The sequence below is a fragment of the Trachypithecus francoisi genome, unplaced genomic scaffold (genome assembly GCF_009764315.1).
Source record: "Trachypithecus francoisi isolate TF-2019V2 unplaced genomic scaffold, Tfra_2.0 Lachesis_group10, whole genome shotgun sequence".
Taxonomy (NCBI): Eukaryota; Metazoa; Chordata; class Mammalia; order Primates; family Cercopithecidae; genus Trachypithecus; species Trachypithecus francoisi.
This window is the reverse complement of record NW_022681455.1, coordinates 6,984,036-7,006,119: the sequence shown is the minus strand read 5'-3', so window position 1 is coordinate 7,006,119 and position 22,084 is coordinate 6,984,036. Positions and strand designations below refer to the sequence as shown.

The window sequence follows — 22,084 nt, the reverse complement described above, 5'->3', positions numbered from 1 at the left end:
ACTTCCTCTTTGGGGGTCTGTGTTTTGTCTCCTGCTGGGTTTGAAATGTCATGTAATTTGTTGGGTTTTCACTGGATTATGTTTGGAGTTTGTTTGTTTTTTTTGCTGTTCCCAAATCATCACTGGTCACCAGAACCCTCTCTCTTCTACCTCCTGATTAATGAAGTGATAGAAATGTACACTCCTCAGCATTTACCAAGAGAGACACATTTATCTTGAGCTGCTCTCTCTGCTCTGTTGCCTATGAAGGGAGTTCCCCTGCAAGGACCAAAAAAAAAAAAAAAAAAAAAACACCCAACAAAACCCCACAGTGCTGTTATCTTTTCTTCCTGCTGAGCGGTCAGGCTGCTCTGTTGCTTTGCTCATTATCTGGTCAAACTTCATTTGAGGGTGATCTCCATGCTCCTCATCCAGAATATGGTGCAAGCCTCAGGTCCTTCTCTCCTCAGACTCAGCAACCTTTCCTTGGCTCCTCATAGATGACATTTTCGGTTCCTAGAAGCAACATTTCTCTGCTATAATAAGTAAATTTGGGGGAATACACTTGGAATTTATTATTAACTCATCCCACAAGCATTATTGATGTAACATGCCAGGCACTATGCTAGACATCAGGTATGTGATAAGAATAATGAGGTCAGGTGTGGTGTCTCACACCTTTAATCTCAGCAATTTGGGAGGCCAAGATGGGAGGATGGCTTGAGGCCAGGAGTTTGAGACCAGCTTGGGCAACATTGCAAGACCTTGTCTTTACAAAAAATAAAAAATAAAAAATTAGCAAGACATGGCAGTGTGTGCCTGTAGTCCCAGTTACTCGGGAGGCTTAGGTAGGAGGATCCCTTGAACCCAGGAGGTCGAGGCTGCAATGAGCTAAGTTTGCACCACTGCACTCCAGCCTGGGTGACAGAGAGAGACCCTGTCTCTAAAACAAAATAGGCCAGATGCGGTGGCTCATGCTTGTCATGCTAGCACTTTGGGAGGTTGGGGCGGGCAGATCATGAGGTCGAGAGATTGAGACCATCCTGGCCAACATGGCAAAACCCAGTGTCTACTAAAAATACAAAAATTAGCTGGCCATAGTGGAGCGCGCCTGTGTAATCCCAGCTACTCCGGAGGCTAAGGCAAGAGAATCACTTGAACCTGGTAGGCAGAGGTTGCAGTGAGGCGAGATCGCACCACTGCACTCTAGCCTGACAACAGAGTGAGACTACGTCTCAAAAAAATAAAAATTAAAAAATAAAATAAACTAATGAGACTTATCTCCTGCTTCTAAGAGCAGGGCCACAGGCAGAAAAGGGGTGGTGGAGGTGCAAGTCGTGATGGAGAGGGCTGAGAAAAACCTGCAGAGTCATAAGTTGCAAGGCAAAGGGAGGCCCTTTTGTAGTTCATAAGCATAATGATTGGGTTTTTGCACATATGCCAAACCTTGTTAAGATGTTGGCACTTTACCCATAAGACATTAAAACACACACACACACACACACCCCAAAAAACAATGCAAAGAGAAAGATTTCTGTTGGTGACTTGAATCTAGTAGTGATAATATTCATTGCATAACTTTACTGTCTATTATAGCAAAAACATTCCCCTGAATTCTTACTGTGTGCCAAGCACTGTGCTCAGTAATCTTAATCCTTACTCAGCCCTTTGTGGTGAGTTCTATATTCACCCTTATTTTACAGATGAAGGAATGGAGATTTGAGGAGGCTGAGTAATGAGTGTAGGGTGATTAGCTAATATCAAAGTCAGGCATTGAGGCTATGCTGTCTAGAGAAAGAAATATATGCTAGGGACCTTCTGGACAGGGCTCTGCCTATACTTGTCACAGCACTGGAAATGAAGTCCTCTCCCCTGTGTTTCTCTGAAAAGAAATAATTTGTTTCCTGTGTTCTGGAAGGACACTGGGTGAAGTTGGTTGTGTTTTAAAGCATGTCCGTTGAAGCTTCTTTTGGCTCCTGAGTCTTCAGCAGGAGGCTCCTGCTGTATCTCACATGACCCTGTCTTAGTGAGCTCTCTGTTGGCCTTAGGGAAAACATGGGGCCGTTTTGCTAATTCCGTGAAGAGTATCTGCTTAGAAAGAGATTTTCTGGGGGGCAATGCCAGTGGCTGAGTAACTCTCCCTTCATCTGTTCGTAAAAAAAAGAAGTTTGCTGGGCGCAGTGTCTCACGCCTGTAATCCTAGCATTTTGGTAGGCTGAGGCGGGCAGATCATGAGGTCTGGAGTTTGAGACCAGCCTGACCAACATAGTGAAACCCCGTCTCTATTAAAAGTACAAAAATTAGCCGGGCATGATGGCACGTGCCTATAATCCCAGCTACTCAGGAGGCTGAGGCAGAAGAATCACTTGAACCTGGGAGGTGGAGGTGGCAGTGAGCCAAGACTGGGCCACTGCACTCCAGCCTGGGCGACAGAACTAGACTCCGTCTCAAAAAAAAAAAAAAAAAAAGCGAAAGAAAAGAAAAATAAATCTTTGTCATATATTTAAAACTATTAAGAACTCCGGCCTGGCACAGTGGCTCATGCCTGTAATCCCAGCACTTTGGGAGGCCAGGGCGGGTGGATCACGAGGTCAGGAGATTGAGACCATCGTGGCTAACATGGTGAAACCCCACCTCTACTAAAACTACAAAAAATTAGCTGGGCGTGGTGGTGGGCGCTTGTAGTCCCATCTACTCTGGAGGCTGAGGCAGGAGAAGGGCCAGAACCCGGGAGGTGGAGCTTGCAGTGAGCCAAGATCGTGCCGCTGCACTCCAGCCTGGGTGAGACTCCACCTCAAAAAAAACAAAAAACAAAAAACAAAAACACACACACAAAAAACTCTTTGTTGACCTCAAAAGAGCATCCCTGAAATTGACCTTCCTTCCACAGTGTTGAACGATGTCTTTGTTGTTACGGTTAAGGGGCACATCACAGTTCTTATCTGACTTCTCAACATCATTTGCTGCTGTCGTCTTTTGAATGAATCTATTCTCTTGGTTTCCTTCCTCTGTCTCTGAATGATGCTTTGCTTGTCTCTTCAGGGTTGGTGGTTTCCAAATATATATTTATTCTCTCATCTCAAGGCACTCTCATCTTCAGAGATCTCATTCATTATCAGGGCTTCCACTGTCAGCTCTATGTGAATGGCTTCCAAATCTCTGTCTTCAGACTGTATCTTTCTTCTTGGGTACACATGTATCCACAACAAGTTTATTGCTTGAGTAACCTCAAACTCAAAAGGTCCAACACCTAACTTGTCCTTTTCGCCCCAAGCCCTCTTGTGCTATCCCTGAGAAGGGCATCACTGGTCATCAACTGGCCAAAGCTGGGGGCTTTCGCATCATCCTCCATTCTTCCCATTCCCTCCTCCAACAACAGCTAATCCTTCAACATGTTCCATTCCATAGTTACGCGTATCTCTTTATTTCTCTCCACCTCATCACTGCCACCTCAGTTCATGCCACCGTCATCTCTTCCCTGTGTGGAGTCTTGCTCCTGCCAATTCATGCAACTCGGATAATGTGAGTCTCCTTACCTTCTCAAAACTCTCCAAGGGTTGCTACTGCTCTTAGGATGAAATTTAAATGCTTTGATATGGCTCAAAAGGCCCTGTATGACCTGGCATCAGCTTTTCCTGTATTCCCTCACTTCACACTCGTAATTCTCCAACTTCACATACTACATCTTGCCTATGTGGTCTTCAGTACATGCTAATCCATCTGCCTGGATTGGTCTCCCCTCTGCTTGTATGCTTTCACTTGGCTAATTCCTGTTTATCTTTTAGATCTAAAGCTTTTAGATCATTTAGATATGACCTCCCAGACTGGGCTAGGTGGTTTTCATCTCTACCCCATCCTTAAACTCCCACCCACTGGGGCCTCTTTCTTCCTGTTAGACCTTTTGTCACTCAATATTAATTGGTTTTTGTCTGTATTGTCTAATAGACTGAGCTCTGTGAGGCCAGGGATAGAGCTATTCTATATACCATTATATTTATAGAGCCTTGCACACAGTAGGATAGAGGCCTGTAAGAGTTATTTATGGCTGCATAACAAATGACCCTAAAACTTAGTGGCTTAATACAACAAGCATTTAGTATGTCACAGTTTTTTGTCGGTCAGGAATTTGGGAACAACTTAGCTTTCTCATGAGGTTACAGTCATCTGAAGGCTTGACTGGGGCTGAATGATCTTCCAAGATGGCCCACTCACATGGCTGTTGGCAGGAGACCTTAGCTACTTACCACTATGTGGGCCTTTCCAAATGTCTGCTTGAGTGTCCTCATGACAGGCAGCTGAGTTCCCCCAGAAAGTGTGATCTAAGAGAAAGAGCAGAGAGGAGACCACTATGCCTAGTATGCTCTAGACTCACTTGGATCATTATTTTGGCCATTTTGGCAACATTGAATTTGTTAGAAGAGACTAAATACAGCTCACACCTAATAAGAGGGGAATTAGCCTCCACCTTTTGAAGAAGGACAGCATATCAAGGAATTTGTGGACATACTTTAAAACCACCACAGGACTTGTTGAGTAAATGAGAATGTGTTGAATAAATGCACCAATGTAAGACACCCCCACCTCCCAATTCATTGATCCAGTCAGATATTTACTGAACACCTACTAGTGTAGAAATTCCCCTGGATAGAAGAAGGCTGAACATTCCCCTAAGAAAGTAGGAAACAGAAAAGTAAATGTGGAACTAGTGCTTCTTCTCTCAAACATGACAATAAGGACCAAAGGGCCAGCCGAGCGTGGTGGCTAACACTTGTAATCCCAGCACTTTGAGAAGCCAAGGTGGGAGGATTGCTTGATCTCGGTAGTTCAATATCAGGAAACAGGGAGACCCCCTTCTCTACAAAATAAACATATATATATAAATTTTCCCGGCATGGTGGAGTGTACCTATAATCCCAGCTACTTGGGATACTGAGGTGGGAGGATTGCTTGAGCCTGGGAGGTCAAGGCTGCAGTCAGCCACGATCATGCCATTGCACTCCAGCCTTCGCGATAAAGCAAGACCACATCTCTAAAAATAATAATAGTTAAAAAAAGACCAAAGGATCACTCTGCCCCAGCAACACTGTCTTTTTTGTTTTGAGCCTACACCAAAATCTGAGGTTAAGCAACCCTGTCATTGCCATCCCAAGACCATCTCAATTCTTGGTCTGACCTCACCCATCTCCATTGCTTGTCTCTCTCCTGTTATCCCCAAGCTTTTAATAACAGCTCTTTCTTCTTGTTTTCTGTGATATATTTGGGAGTCATCTGCATGCTTATTTGTCTCATATCTCCTCATATCATCAGCTCTTGGAAGACAAAAGCTGAGTGGTGTCATGTTTAGTACAGAGCTTTGCATCCATTAGTTACCACACAAATGTTAACAGACTGTGTAGGTGCACTATATCATGCATGTGAATGTGTGCACTCAGTAGCAGCTTTGCTTTGTACAGCATGGGGTCTGCGGCTGCTGTCATCGCCTTAGGAGCTGGGGATCTACCCATGATCATTCTCTCCCCACGCTCACCCCACAGGGCTAGGCTAAAGGGTCAGAACGTTGGCTTCACCTTTCAGTAGGTTGCAACCTCTGACACAGCCCTTCCTGCTTTTAAAACTCCTTTGCAAAGATTGCTTCATTTCCTTTGCCAGCAGGTCCCTAAGACTCAGGGACGTCGGATGTGAGGCTTCTGGAAAACCAAAATGGAAGAGCCAGGAAATACCTGGGGAACATTGTTTGGTCAAACATGTTAAGATCTTCCTCTATCTTACTCAGTGTGTTAGAACAAGCTAGTGGCAAGTAAGAGGAAGGTCTTGAGGCCAAACCAGTCTTCTGATTCCTGTCTACCACATTCTGCAGGGAGGCAGCAGAGCTTACTAGTTAAGGAAATGAGCCCTGAAGTAAGACTGGGTGCGAAACTTGGTTCTGCCACTTACTAGGCCTTTTTTTTTTTTTTTTTTTCTTCTGTAGACAGAATCTTGCTCTGTCACCCAAGCTGGAATGCAGTGGCACAATTATAGCTCACTGTAACCTCAAACTCCTGGGCTCATTGCCAGACTCGTTAAGCCTCAGTTCATTGCCTGTAAAATGGGAATAATAATGGTATCTGCCCATAGGATTGTTGTGAGGGCTAAATGAGATAACCCATGCAAAGTATAACATGTGATAACTGCTCAACAGATATTAATACTTATTATACCATCCCCGCCTATATTTTATTGGGGGAGGGTAGACAAATAGTAAAAGTTCTTTTTTTATTTTTTATTTTTAAATTTTTTGTAGGGATGAGGTCTCCCTATATTGCTTTGGCTGGTCATGTACTCCTGAGCTCAAGCAGTCCACCCACCTTGGCCTCCCAAAGTGCTGGGATTACAGGTGTGAGCCACTGCGCTCCACCAGAAAAGGTTCTTTGCCCCGTAGCAGCTAAGGATACATTTTCGCTAGGTGTGGTGCGCACGCTTGTAATTGTAGCACTTAGGGAGGCCAAAGCAGGTGGATTACTTGAGGTCAGGAGTTTGAAACCAGCCTGGCCAACACGGTGAAACCCTGTCTCTACTAAAAATACAAAAAAATTGGCCAGGAATGGTGGTGAGCACCTGTAATCCCAGATACTTGGGAGGCTGAGGCAAGAGAATCGCTTGAACCTGGGAGGTGGAGGTTGCAGTGAGCTGAGATCGTGCCACTGCATACCAGCCTGGGCGACAGAGCGCGACTCCTTCTGAAAAAAAAACAAAGGGGTACATTTTCTCATTTTTGTATTTTTAAAAGTTATTTATTTTTTTGTTTTTGAGACAGGGTCTCGCTCTGTTGCCTAGGTTGGAGTACAGTGGCACAATCACAGCTCACCGCAGCCTCAGCCTCCCAGGCTCAAGTGATCCTCCCATCTCAGCCTCCTGAGTAACTACAGGTGTGCACCATCATGCCTGGCTAATTTTTTTTTATTTTTAGTAGAGACGAGGTCTTGCTATGTTGCCCAGGCTGATCTTGAACTCCTGAACTCAAGCAATCCTCCCGCCTTGGCCTCCCAAAGTGCTGGAATTGCAGGCATGAGATGCTGCCCCCGGCCTTCATTTTTGCATCTTAAATCAGCAACCCCCAAATGTCTTTTTTTAAATATATATATATATATACAATATACATTGTCTTCCCCTGAAGGACAAAGCTTGCTAGGAGCAGTTCCGACAGTTGAAGATGAAGGTAGTGTTGGTGGTGTGTATGTATGTGTGTATGTGTGTATTATTTACTTGATATTTGCAGAAAATTTCTTGTTGTCATCTTTCGGTTTTGACACTGGGTAGAGTTAATCCACTATGATCCACTAATTAGAGATTCTTGTGTACCTACCCAAGAGAGAGACAGAGAGAGAGGGAGAGAGAGATGTATTCTTGTAGATTTTGCTTGACACAGGCAAATACTTAAGCTGAGGCTGAAGTTGAATATTTGATGCCTGAATCATGGAGTGTAAAAGGAGGGAGCATGCTCTCAATTATTTGGATAAGGAGAGAAAAGAGAAAGAAATTATTGTTTTTAGATGGGTGGCAACATTTGAGGAAGGAACCACAGAAATAAGGTGACAACTCTCATATTTTTTGAAGTTTGTTTTTTATGTTGCTTTCTGTTTGATTTAATGCCGTCTCACCTCTGCTAATATTAAAAAATTAAAACCAATTAAGAATAATTTTATTTGAGAATTGAACTATATTACAATTACCTAAGATGAAGAAATCATGTAGTTTATTCAAATTAAGCCCAAGAACCTCATGGTAATGTTGTCTGCTAGGCGTTCAATTGTTTGTGTGACTAAAAGAGTCACCTGTGCCCACTCCCCTCGTATAATACCCTTCTCATACCCTTTCTTGGGCTTCATTATTTTCTGATGCAATGGTGACATTTTTGTTTTCAATTCTTCCAAAGGGAAACTTTCCCAGAGAAAATTCCCTGGTAACTACTTTTTGTTGTTGTTTGAGACTGAGTCTTGCTGTGTCACCCAGGCTGGAGTGCAGTGCAGTGGCACAGTCTTCACTCGCTGCAGCCATCACCTCCTGAGCTCAGGTGATTCTCTCATCTCAGCCTCTCAAGTAACTGAGACCACAGGCACGCGCCACCACACCCAGCTAATTTTTGTGGAAATAAGGTTTCACTATGTTGCCCAGGCTGGTCTTGAACTCCTGGACTCAAGTGATCCTCCTGCCTGTGCCTCCCAAGGTGCTGGGATTATAGGTGTCAGCCACCATGCCCAGCCCCTTGTAGCTACTTTATTTGGCAGGAAAAGTCCAACTTTCTGCATAACCCCAGTAACTTAAACATGTAGCTTAAATTTCCTTTGATTCTCTTATCCCCGTGCAGATAACTTATCCCCACACAGACAGAAACTCCAGACAAGGTCTGAGTCAGTGGATAGATTCCTTGTGTCATAGACTGGAGAGGAAGGGGTACTTGGATGGCTTTATTTAACCCTAATTCTGAATTTATTTTACTAAAGAAATTTAGAGACAGAGAGAGGAGGGTGGGGACAGTAATTTGTGTTTCTGCTTTAAAAGTGCTGAGATGCTTTTGCTGCTCGTTCCCGTTTGTCATTTGGCATGGCTCTTCTGCGATCCAGTGCAGTCTTGTTTCCAGAATGCCTCCTGACGCCCGCTGCACGTTGTTTTCTGCCCAGTAAGGGCCCCAAAGTGACGGCTAGGGCTGATGTTCTTGAAAATCTGAATGTGCTTGTTAGGTAAAAGTTCTTATTTGGAAAGTTCCGTTGAATAACTTTAGCTGCATGCTCCTAGTTTCTGTCTTCCTTTAATTTTGTGAATTCTGGGTTCTAGATTCCAGAAGTCAGATCTATCTAAATGAAGGCACAATGGAGAATGGTAGATTTTAAGAGAGGAACAGTGACGGAGTGCCTGGAGGGATGTCCTCACCACCTCACACAACAGGAGCTCAGTAACTGTGTGAAGTGACCTGAGGATGCAGATATTCCCAAACTCCTGCAGGTCCGTTTGCATATGACTTGCCGCCTTACTGGAGGGCACCAATTTCCTTTTTTTCCTTTTTTTTTTTTTGAGACAGAGTGACGGAGTTTCATTCTTGTTGCCCAGGCTGGAGTGCAATGGTGCCATCTTGGCTCACTGCAACCTCTGCCTCCCAGATTCAAGCGATTCTCCTGCCTCAGCTTCCCAAGTAGCTGGGATCACAGCTGTGTGCCACCACATCTGGCTAATTTTAGTATTTTTAGTAGAGATGGAGTTTCACCATGTTGGTCAGGCTGGTCTCAAACTCCTGACCTCAAGTGATCTGCCTTCTTGGGGCTCCCAAAGTGCTGGGATTACAGATGTGAGATAACACACCTGGCCTTTTTTTTTTTTTTAATTTTAAAATTATTTTATTTATTTATTTATGATAAGGTCTTGTTTTGTTGCCCAGGCTGTAGTGCAGTGGCAAGATCATGGCTCACTGCAGCCTCAACCTCCTGGGCTCCAGCTATCCTCTGCCTCAGCCTCCTGAGTAGCTAGGACTACAGGGACGCACCACCACACCCCACTAAAGGGGCACCAATTTCAACAGTTTACAAAATATACTTTCAGCTTACACCCCTTGAAAGGGTTTTCATGCCTTGATTTTCCTGCCCTGCACTCAGTCATTTTCCCTTTCACTTCCTGTCCCTGTTGCTGCCGGGCTCTTCATTGTTTAGACCCTGCAGCGGAGGAGGACAGGCATGCAAGCCAAGGGGCAGAGGGGAAACCGCTCAGAAAACATTGGTTTGAAGGGCGCAGAATTCAGTGTCAAGTTTCCATCTCTGGCCTGTGGACCAGCTGGACACTGTGCAGGGCCCTGGGATGGGCCCTGGGGGGGTCCCTCTCTGATGTCTGGCTCAGAACAGAGGCTTCCACTGGGACTCCTCATTATGTGGCTCTTCCTGCCTGGCGAGACACCATATTCCTTGCACGGGGCCTCCCCAGTGCTGACTGCACTTCCCATCGCCTGTTGCCACACTCGCTGTTGCCGTCCTCTTCTTCCCTGGAAGGACTCCCTCCCTCCCAGCCACTGGAGTGGGTCTGTGCCCCCAGAGCCTGTTCCACCCTCCATGCAAGAAGAGTGTCTGCTTGCTGCAGTGAGCCTTAAAGACCCAGGCCCATCCCCACACAGGACATCCACTGGAAATAGTGGAGATAATGGAAAGAGGCCGATTGGTTGTCCATTCATTTTCTCATTATGCGTTTACTGACCTCTTCTCTAGGGTGAGCACTGGGCTGATGGCGATGGGGAAGAAGAGCTCAGACTAGGAGGGACACTTCGGTCTGTGAGCAAACAATCCAGTCCAGGACACTGAGTACCGGAGACAGAAACACGTCTATGAGGGGTGTCTGACAAGAACAGAAAGGCCAAGTTCCCATGAGAAGGGGGATCTGGAGATCTGAGAAGGGAATTCATTTGTTGCTTCATGAAGTAAATGTATATTTTTGAAGATGCTGAGAGATTATTTTACTTTTTTTGCCTTAAAAATTTTTTTTCCAGGTTCTCTTTTTTTTTTTTATTATTATGCTTTAAGTTCTAGGGTACATGTGCAAAATGTGCAGGTTTGTTACATAGGTATACATGTGCCATGTTGGTGTGCTGCACCCATTAACTTGTCATTTACATTAGGTATTTCTCCTAATGCTATCCCTCCCCCTACCATCCACCCCACAACAGGCCCCCATGTGTGATGTTCCCCGCCCTTTGTCCAAGTGTTCTCATTGTTCAATTCCCACCTATGAGTGAGAACATGCGGTGTTTGGTTTTCTGTCCTTGTGATAGTTTGCTCAGAATGATGGTTTCCAGCTTCATCCATGTCCCTACAAAGGACACGAACTCATCCTTTCTTATGGCTGCATAGTATTCCATGGTGTATATGTGCTACATTTTCTTAATCCATTCTATCATTGATGGACATTTGTGTCAGTTCCAAGTCTTTGCTATTGTGAATAGTGTTGCAGTAAACATATGTGTGCATGTGTCTTTATAGTAGCATGATTTATAATCCTTTGGGTGTATACCCAGTAATGGGATTGCTGGGTCAAATGGTATTTCTAGTTTTAGATCCTTGAGGAATCACCACACTGTCTTCCACAATGGTTGAACTAGTTTACACTCCCACCAACAGTGTAAAAGCATTCCTAGTTCTCCACATCCTCTCCAGTATCTGTTGTTTCCTGACTTTTTAATGATCGCTATTCTAACTGGTGTGAGATGGTATCTCATTGTGGTTTTGATTTGCATTTCTCTGATGGCCAGTGATGATGAGCATTTTTTCATGGGTCTGTTGGCTGCATAAATGTCTTCCTTGAGAAGTGTCTGTTCATATCCTTTGCCCACTTTTTGATGGGGTTGTTTGTTTTTATCTTGTAAATTTGTGTAAGTTCTTTGTAGATTCTGGATATTAGCCCTTTGTCAGATGGGTAGATTGCAAAAATGTTCTCCCATTCTGTAGGTTGCCTATTCACTCTGATAGTAGTTTCTTTTGCTGTGCAGAAGCTCTTTAGTTTAATTAGATATCATTTGTCTATTTTGGCTTTTGTTGCCATTGCTTTTGGTGTTTTAGTCATGAAGTCCTTGTCCATGCCTATGTCCTAAATGGTATTGCCTAGGTTTTCTTCTAGGGTTTTTATGGTTTTAGATCTGAAATTTAAGTCTTTAATCCATCTTGAATTAATTTTTGTATAAGGTATAAGGAAGGGATCCAGTTTCAGCTTTCTACATATGGCTAGCCAGTTTTCCCAACACCATTTATTAAATAGGGAATCCTTTCCCCATTTCTTGTTTTTGTCACATTTGTCAAAGATCAGATGGCTGTAGATGTGTGGTGTTATTTCTGAGGACTCTGTTCTATTCCATTGGTCTATATCTCTGTTTTGGTACCAGTGCCATGCTGTTTTGGTTACTGTAGGCTTGTAGTATAGTTAGAAGTCAGGTAGTGTGATGCCTCCAGCTTTGTTCTTTATGCTTAGGATTGTCTTGGCAATGCAGGCTTTTTTTTTTTTTTTTGCTTCCATATGAACTTTGAAGTAGTTTTTTCCAATTCTGTGAAGAAAGTCATTGGTAGCTTGATGGGGATGGCACTGAATCTATAAATTACCCTGGGCAGTACGGCCATTTTCACAATATTGAGTCTTCCTATCCATGAGCATAGAATATTCTTCCATTTGTTTGTGTCCTCTTTTATTTCATCGAGCAGTGGTTTGTAGTTCTCCTTGAAGAGGTCCTTCACATCCCTTGTCAGTTGGATTCCTAGATATTTTATTCTCTTTGTAGCAATTGTGAATGGGAGTTCACTCATGATTTGGCTCTCTGTTTGTCTGTTATTAGTGTATAAGAATGCTTGTGATTTTTGCACATTGATTTTGTATCCTGAGACTTTGCTGAAGTTGCTTATCACCTTAAGGAGATTTGGGGCTGAGACGATGGGGTTTTCTAAATATACAATCATGTCATCTGCAAACAGGGACAATTTGACTTCCTCTTTTCCTAATTGAATATTCTTTATTTATTTCTCTTCCCCGATTGCCCTGGCCAGAACTTCCAACACTATATTGAAAAGGAGTCGTGAGAGAGGGCATTCCTGTCTTGTGCTGGTTTTCAAAGGGAATGCTTCCAGTTTTTGCCCATTCAGTATGATATTGGCTGTGGTTTGTCATAAATAGCTCTTATTATTTTGAGATACGTCCCATCAATACCTAGTTTATTGAGAGTTTTTAGCATGAACGACTGTTGAATTTCGTCAAAGGCCTTTTCTGCATCTATTGAGACAATCCTGTGGCTTTTGTCATTGGTTCTGTTTATGTGACGGATTATGTTTATTGATTCGCATATGTTGAACCAGCCTTGCATCCCAGGGGTGAAGCTGACTTGATCGTGGTGGATAAACTTTTTGATGTGCTGCTGGATTCGGTTTGCCAGTATTTTATTGAGGATTTTTGCATAAATGTTCATCAGGGATATTGGTCTAAAATTCCCTTTTTTTTTGTTGTGTCTCTGCCAGGCTTTGGTATCAGGATGATGCTGGCCTCATAAAATGAGTTAGGGAGGATTCCCTCTTTTTCTATTGATTGGAATAGTTTCAGAAGGCATGGTACCAGCTCCTCTTTGTACCTCTGGTAGAAATTGTGAATCCATCTGGTCCTGGACTTTTTTTGGTTGGTAGGCTATTAATTATTGCCTCAATTTCAGAGCCTGTTATTGGTCTATTCAGGGATTCAACTTCTTCCTGGTTTAGTCTTGGGAGAGTGTATGTGTCCAGGAATTTACCCACTTCTAGATTTTCTAGTTTATTTGCGTAGAGGTGTTTATAATATTCTCTGATGGTAGTATGTATCTCTTTGGGATCGGTGGTGATATGCCCTTTATCATTTTTTATTGCATCTATTTGATTCTTCTCTCCTTTATTCTTTATTAGTCTTACTAGCAGTCTATCAATTTTGTTGATCTTTTCAAAAAATCAGTACCTGGATTCATTGATTTTTTTTTTTGAAGGGTTTTTTGTGTCTCTATCTCCTTCAGTTCTGCCCTGATCTTAGTTATTTCTTGCCTTCTGCTAGTTTTTGAATGTTTTTGCTCTTGCTTCTCTAGTTCTTTTAATTGTGATGTTAGGGGGTTGATTTTAGATCTTTCCTGCTTTCTCTTGTGGGCATTTAGTGCTATAAATTTCCCTTTACACACTGCTTTAAATGTGTCCCAGAGATTCTGGTACGTTGTGTCTTTGTTCTCATTGGTTTCAAAGAACATCTTTATTTCTGCCTTCATTTTGTTATTTACCCAGTAGTCATTTAGGAGCAGGTTGTTCAGTTTCCATGTAGATGTGCGGTTTTGAGTGAGTTTCTTAATCCTGAGTTCTAATTTGATTGCACTGTGGTCTGAGAGACAGTTTGTTGTGATTTCTGTTCTTTTACATTTTCTGAGAAGTGCTTTACTCCCAACTATGTGGTCAATTTTGGAGTAAGGGCAGTGTGGTGATGAGAAGAATGTATATTCTGTTGATTTGGGATGGAGGGTTCTGTAGATGTCTAGTAGGTCTGCTTGGTGCAGAGCTGAGTTCAGGTCCTGGATATCCTTATTAACCTTCTGTCTCATTGATCTGTCTAGTATTGACAGTGGGGTGTTAAAATCTCTCATTATTATAGTGTGGGAGTCTAAGTCTCTTTGTAGTCTCTAAGGACATGCTTTTTGAATCTAGGTGCTCCTGTATTGGGTGCATATATATTTAGGATAGTTAGCTCTACTTGTTGAATTTATCCCTTTACCATTATGTAATGATCTTCTTTGTCTCTTTTGATCTTTGTTGGTTTAAAGTCTGTTTTAATGGAGACCAGGATTGCAACCCCTGCTTTTTTTGCTTTCCATTTGCTTGGTAGATCTTCCTTCATCCCTTTATTTTGAGCCTATGCGTGTCTCTGCACGTAAGATGATTCTCCTGAATACAGCACACTGATGAGTCTTGACTCCTTATTCAATTTGCCAGTCTGTGTCTTTTAATTTGGGCATTTAGCCCATTTACATTTAAGGTTAATATTGTTATGTGTGAATTTGATCCTGTCATTGTGACGTTAGCTGGTTATTTTGCCCATTAGTTGATGTAGTTTCTTCCTAGCATTGATGGTCTTTATAATTTGGCATGTTTTTGCAATGGCTGGTTCCGGTTGTTCCTTTCCATGTTTAGTGCTTCCTTCAGGAGCTCTTGTAAGGCAGGCTTAGTGGTGATAAAATCTCTCAGATTTTGACCCCACTCTGACCCCACTCAGAGGTGGGGTCTACAGAGGCAGTAGGCCTTGCTGAGCTGTGGGGGGCTCTGCCCAGTTCGAGCTTCCCCGGCTGCTTTGTTTACCTACTCAAGCCGCAGCAATGGCAGATGCCACTCCCCCTGCCAGGCTGCTGCCTTGCAGGTCGATCTCAGACTGCTATGCTAGCAGTGAGCAAGTCTCCGTGGGCATGGGACCCACCAAGTCAGGTGCGGGGTATAATCTCCTGGTGTGCTGTTTGCTAAGCCCATTAGAAAAGTGCAGTATTTGGGCAGGAGGGTCCTGATTTTCCAGGTACAGTCTGTCATGGCTTCCCTTGGCTAGGAAAGGGAAATCCCGGACCCCTTGCGCTTCCTGGGTGAGGCGATGCCCCGCCCTGCTTTGACTCGCCCTCCGTGGGCTGCACGCACTGTCCAACCAGTCCCAATGAGATGAACCAGGTACCTCAGTTGGAAATGCAGAAATCGCCATCTTCTGTGTGGATCATGCTGGGAGCTGCAGACCAGAGCTCTTCCTAGTTGGCCATCTTGGAACATCTGTCTATTTTACTTTTTATAATTATGAAAGTAATAGCTACTCATTGCAAAACATTTAGGAAGCATAAAACAGAAATAAATATCACTTGTGATCTCACCTTTCATTATTCACATTTTGGCATTCTCCTTGATTTTTTTTTTTTTTGGAGATGGAGCCTCACTCTGTCACCAGGCTGGAGTGCAATGGCACGGTCTCGGCTCACTGCAACCTCTGCCTCCTGGGTTCAAGCAATTCTCTTGCCTCAGCCTCCCAAGTAGCTGGGATTACAGGCATGTGCCACCACGCCCAGCCAATTTTTGTGTTTTTAGTAGAGATGGGGTTTCACCATGTTGGTCAGGCTGGTCTTGAACTCCTGACCTCGTGATCTGCCCACCTCAGCCTCCCAAAGTGCTGGAATTACAGGCGTAAGCCACCATGCCCAGTCTCTCCTTCTTGATTTTATCTTGGCTTCAAGAGGGATTATTTCAACTGGGCTTTACAAAATGAGTAGGAGTTTGCCAGGTAATTCAAAAGTGGCAAGGCCTTCCAAAAGGACAAAATGACATGCCCAGCCCCAGAGATGTGAAAATGCATGGGCAAGGTGTGCAAAATCTGATGAGAAGGGACAGGAGAGCCAGAGTCATGAAACAAATACTGATTGAGCCCTTTCATTGGTGCCAGATAGTGTAGCAAGCACTGGAGGCACAATGGTAAGCAAAGCCAGATAAGGTCCCGTCCTTGTGGAGGTTAAGGTCATTTGGGGAAGACAGATATGGATCCACACACACATAAATGAAGGCTTACCAACTATGGGAGTGGTGAGGGAGCATGGGTAGAGCTTGTGACAGGGTATCTGGCTGGTCTGTGGGCAGACAGGGGACTTGAGAAAGGAGATTGTCATTTGAATTGAGATTTCGTTTTCTTTCTTTCCTTCTTCTTCTTCTTCTTCTTCTTTTTTTTTTTTAAGAGGGTCCCACTATGTTGCCCAAGCTGGTCTTGAATACTGGCCTTTTTTTTTTTTTTTTTTTTTGAGACGGAGTCTCGCTCTGTCGCCTGGGCTGGAGTGCAGTGGCCGGATCTCAGCTCACTGCAAGCTCCGCCTCCCGGATTCACGCCATTCTCCTGCCTCAGCCTCCCGACTAGCTGGGACTACAGGCGCCTGCCACCTTGCCCGGCTAGTTTTTTGTATTTTTTAGTAGAGACGGGGTTTCACCATGTTAGCCAGGATGGTCTCGATCTCCTGACCTTGTGATCCGCCCGTCTCGGCCTCCCAAAGTGCTGGGATTACAGGCTTGAGCCACCGCGCCCAGCCGAATACTGGCCTTAAGTGATCCTCCAGCCTCAGCCTCCCAAAGTGTTGGGGATTACAGGCGTGAGCCACTGTGCCCAGCTGGAATTGAGATTGGAAGCATGAATCAAGTGGGCCTGGTGAAAGGGGGGTGACTAGAGAGCATTTCAGCAGAGAAGTTGCTGGTAAGGCTCAGTGGTAGAGGGAGAACTGTGGACCCAGAGAGCTGTGGCTGGAGCTCGGGGCAGTGTGGACCAGCTAGGGCCGCATCCCAGGCCAGGATAAATATCTGTTTAGGCTTTATCCTAAGAATGATGGGAATCCAAGGTTAGATTTTAAGCCTGGAGGGCAGGGTGGGTGCAGGGGCTGGTGGCCTGATCAGATCTGAATTTTGAAAAGTCCTCTCTGGCAGCAGAATAGAGGATTTCAGAGGACAAAGGTAGAGGCAGGAAGCTAGCATTTATTTGTTAATACATACATGGGATCCTATTGGATGTATTATTCTGAAACTTGCCATTTTTGTGTTAGTTATTATATCATCTTGATCTATTTCGTTCAATTTTACAACTCAGTCCAATATTCCATAGTGTAGATGTACATAATCTATATAAGCATTCACAACGTATTTAACCATTTCTACATTGTTTCCCGTTTTCCATCCACCAACTCTCTACTGGCAGGAGCATCCTCTAATATGGGCGGTGGCAGGCAAAATTCTGAGATTTAAAAAAAGGGTCTCAGCCAGACGCAGTGGCGCACACCTGTAATCCCGGCACTTTGGGAGACTGAGGTGGGTGGATCACCTGACGTCAGGAGTTTAATACCAATCTAGCCAACATGGTGAAACCCTGTCTCTACCAAAAATACAAAAATTAGACAGGCGTTGTGACATACACCTGTAATCCCAGCTACTTGGGAGGCTGAGGCAGGAGAATCGCTTGAACTGGGAGGTGGAGTTTGCAGTGAGCCGAGACTGTGCCACTATACTCCAGCCCTGGAGACAGAGTGATGCTCCGTCTCAAAAAAATAAAATAAAATAAAGAAAAAAATAATAAAATAAAAGAGTCTCACAGGCTGGAATGCAGTGGTGCAATCTTGGCTCACTGCAGCCTCAACCTCCTGAGATCAGGTGATCCTCCCACCTCAGCCTTCTGAGTAGCTGGGACTATAGGTGCATGCCACCACGCCTGGCTAATTTTTGTATTGTTTGTAGAGATGGGGTTTTGCTATGTTGCCCAGACTTGTCTCAAGCAATCCTCCCGTCCCAGCCTTCCAAAGTGCTAGGATTATAAATGTGAGCAACCATGCCCAGCCAGAATTCTGTGATTGCCCTGAGAGTCCCACCCACCTTGCTGCCTCTTCTCTGTGTTGTCCCTTCTCCTTGAGTGTGGGCAGGACACTGAAACAGATGGGATACAACCTTGTGATTGGGTTGATCAACTTGGATTATCCTAGGTGGGTCTGGCCTCATCAGGGGGTCTCTTAAAAGGGGATCCCTGAAGGGAGAGATTGGAAGTGTGAGGGGGCATAAGGAAGGGAGTTATAAGGCCAGGTCATGTGATCCCTCCCAGGACCTCTAGTTGCTGAGAGTGGGCCCTCTCTGACAGCTAGCAGGAAAATGGGGACCTCATATAACCTTGATAAAATGAATTCTGCCAACAACCTGAGGGAGCTCAGAATAAATCTTTCCCTTGCTGAGCCTTCAGAGGAAACACACTGGGCCGGCTGGCAGAATGGTTCACTCCTGCTGCACTCCAGGCTGGGCAACAGAGGGAGACCCTGTCTCTAAAACAAAGAAAAAAAGGGCTTGGTGTGGTGGCTCACGCCTGTCATCCCAGCACTTTGGGAGGCTGAGGTGGGTGAATCACTTGAGGTCAGGAGTTTGAGACCAGCCTGGCCAACAGGGTGAAACCCTATCTCTACTAAACAAAATTACAAAAATTAGCCAGATGTGATAGTGGGTGCCTGTAATCCCAGCTACTCAAGAGGCTGAGGCAGAAGAATTGCTTGAACCCGGGAGGTGGAGGTTGCAGTGAGCCAAGATGACGCCACTGCGCTCCAGCCTAGGCGACAGAGTGAGACTCCATCTCAGTAAAAAAAGAAAAAAAGAAAAAAAAAATGCACTGGGCTAGCAGGGCATAGTGGGGCACACCTGTAATTCCAGCACTTTGGGAGGCTGAGTCAGGAGGATTGCTTGAGCCCAGGGGTTTGAGACAAGCCTAGACAACAAAGCAAGATCTCATCTCTAAAAAGAAAAAAATTAAAGTAAAAAATTTTAAAAAAGAAAACACACTGGGCTGACACCTTGACTTAAATATGTTGAGATCCTGACTGGAGGACTCAACTAAGCTGTGTCTAACTCTTAACCCTGAGAAGCTGTGAGACAGCGATTTTGTATTCTTTGAAGCTGTTTTGTGGTAATTTGTTATGTAGCGATAGAAAACATCATGGTCATCCGAATACATTTCCCAGTATTTCTACTGGATAGACATAGAGAAGCGGATTTGCTGGAGTTCAAATATATGCACTTTTACATTTTTAATAAGTATCTTCAAATTGTTCCATAAAATGTTGTACCAATTTAAATGCCCATGAAGACAAAAATAAGTATTTTCCCAAACCCTCACTGGCTGATTATAAGTTTTAAAAGTTTTGTCAATCTGATGGGTAAAAATGATTTCTCATTTTTGTTTAATTTTTTGCTTCCTTCAATATTATTGAATGTGTCTTTGAATATCTGTCATCTATCTATCTATTTATCTGTCTGTCTACACTTGCCCACTCATATCTTTGGCTTTCTTTGGCTTTTTACTCTATTTTTTTTTTTTTTTTTGAGACGGAGTTTTGCTCTTGGCGCCCAGGCTGGAGTGCAATGGCGCCATCTCGGCTCACTGCAACCTCCACCTTCCAGGTTCAAGCGATTCTCTCGCCTCGGCCTCCCGAGTTGCTGGGATTACAGGTGCCCACCACCACGCCTGGCTAATTTTTATATTTTTAGGGAAGATGGGATTTCGCCATGTTTGCCAGGCTGGTCTCAAACTCCGGACCTCAGGTGATCCGCCTGCCTTGGCCTCCCAAAGTGCTGGGATTAGAGGCGTGATCCACCGCACCCTACTTGGTAGGCTGAGGCAGGAGAATTGCTTGAAGCCGGGAGGCGGAAGTTGTGGTGACCCGAGATTGCACCACTGCACTCCAGCCTGGGGACAAGAGCGAAACTCTGTTCCATTAAAAAAAAAAAAAAAAAAGAAAAGAGATACATAGAGACAACAGTGTGGGTCAAACAAAACTGGAGTGATGCTTCTGCTGTCTCCTCCCTGCCTTTCTCTCTCCTTCCTTCCTTTCTTTCTTCCATTTTGTTATCCTCCAATTTGTATACACTGATATTTATCCCTATTAAATGAGTGGAGGAGCCCTGGCTATTTTCTTGTTCCTGGAAACAGTTTATAAGAAGCACCTGTTCTTTGAAGGACTGGAAGTCACCAGTAAAACGCTTCTGCCCTTGATGTTCTTTTTTGTGGGAGAGGGGATACAATTTTGGCTATCTTTTCAGTTTTTTATCTGACCATTAGCCTGGTCTGATTTTTCTATCCTTTTCAAAGTCAATTTTTGACATTTTATTGTCCTAAAAATTACCTTTTTTTTTTGAGACGGAGTCTCACTCTGTCGCCCAGGCTGGATTGCACTGGCACGATCTCGGCTCACTGCAACCTCCGCCTCCTGGGTTCAAGTGATTCTCCTGCCTCAGCCTCCCACGTAGCTGGGATTACAGGCAACCACCACCATGCCCAGCTAATTTTTTGTATTTTTAGTGGAGACGGGGTTTCACCATGATGGCCAAGCTGGTTTCGAACTCCTGACCTCAGATGATCTGCCCACCTCGGCCTCCCAGTGTGCTGGGATTACAGGCATTAGCCACCATGCCCGGCCAAAAATTACCTTTTTCATCTAGAGCTACATATGTATTCATGACAATATAAATATTGTTCTCTAATACTTTTTGAATTTTTATTCAATCTTTGGTTATGACTCTTGGGATTCCAAATGCAATTTCCTTTTTTATTTTTTATTTTTTTGAGATAGGATCTCACTCTGTCATCCAGGCTCACTGCAGCCTAGACCTCCCAGGTTCAAGCAGTCCTCCCATCTCAGCCTCCAAGTAGCTGCGACCACAGATGTGCACCACCAGGCCTGGCTAACTTTTGTATTTTTTGTAGAGATGGTTTTTCGCCATGTTGCTCAGGATGATCTCGAACTCCTGGCTCGAGATCTACCCGCCTAAGCCTCCCAAAGTGCTGGGATTACAGGCATTAGCCATCACTCCTGGCTCCAAATGCAATTTCTTTGTAAAATATTATTTTATTTATTTATTAATGAATAGGTTATATATATGCATGATACAAAATTAAATAAGCATCCAGGGCATACATATATATATATGTGTGTGTGTGTGTGTATACGTTTGTGTGTCTGTATATATATACTTATATATACTTACCCACCCATATATATGTGTGTGTGTATATACTCACACAGACACACACACACACACACACACACATATATATATACACACACACACATATATAGACACTTCTGGTCCCCAATTATCAAGTTTCCCTTCCCAGAAGCAAGAACTGTAATTTGTTTCTTGTGCAACCTCCACCACCCACCACAATCACTTTTAGAACATTTTCATCATCCCCAAAATAAACTCTATCTTCATTAGTTATCAGTCCGCATTTCCCCTACCCTCTTCAGGCCCAGTCACTAATCTAATTTCTGTTTCTAATCTTATTTCTGTTTCTAGATTTGTCTATTCTGAACTTCTGAACATTTCAAATAAAAAGTGTCATAGTAGCTAGGCACGGTGGCTCACGCCTGTAATCCCAGCACACTGGGAGGCTGAGGCAGGGGTATCACTTGAGCCCACGAGTTTGAGACCAGCCTGGGCAACATTATGAAACTCCATCTCAAATACAAAAATTAGTCGGGCCTGGTGGCATGTGCCTGTGGTCCCAGCTACTTGGGAGGCTGAGGTGGGCAGATAGCTAGAGCCCCAGGGAGGTTATGGCTGCAGTGAGCTGAGACTGCACCTCTGCACTCCAGCCTGGGTGACAGAGTGACACCCTCTCTCAACAACAACAACAACAAAAAAGCATCAAAAATATCGGTCTATTGTGATTAACTTCTTTCACTTAATAATGTTTGCAAGGTTCATCCTTGTAACATACCAGCACTTTCTTTTCTTTCTTTCTTTCTTCTTTTTTTTTGTTTCCTGAGATGGAGTCTCACTCTGTTGCCCAGGCTGGAGTGCAGTGGCGCGATCTTGGCTCACCGCAACCTCTGCCTCCCAGGTTCAAGCAATTTTCCTGTCTCAGCCTCCCAACACTTGGCTAATTTTTGTATTTTTAGTAGACAATGGGTTTCACCATGTTGGCCAGGCTGTTCTCAAACTCCTGATCTCAAGTGATCCACCTGCCTCGGCCTCCCAAAGTGCTGAGATTACAGGCATGAGACACTGTGCCTGGCCCAGCACTTGATTTT

At 44.1% G+C, this 22,084-nt stretch overlaps 1 pseudogene; it reads left to right on the top strand.

Annotated features, from left to right (window-relative positions):
- Positions 1 to 1,372: 1,372 nt before the first annotated feature.
- On the top strand, positions 1,373 to 1,459 carry LOC117088934 (annotated as a pseudogene).
- The last annotated feature ends 20,625 nt before the right edge of the window (positions 1,460 to 22,084 follow it).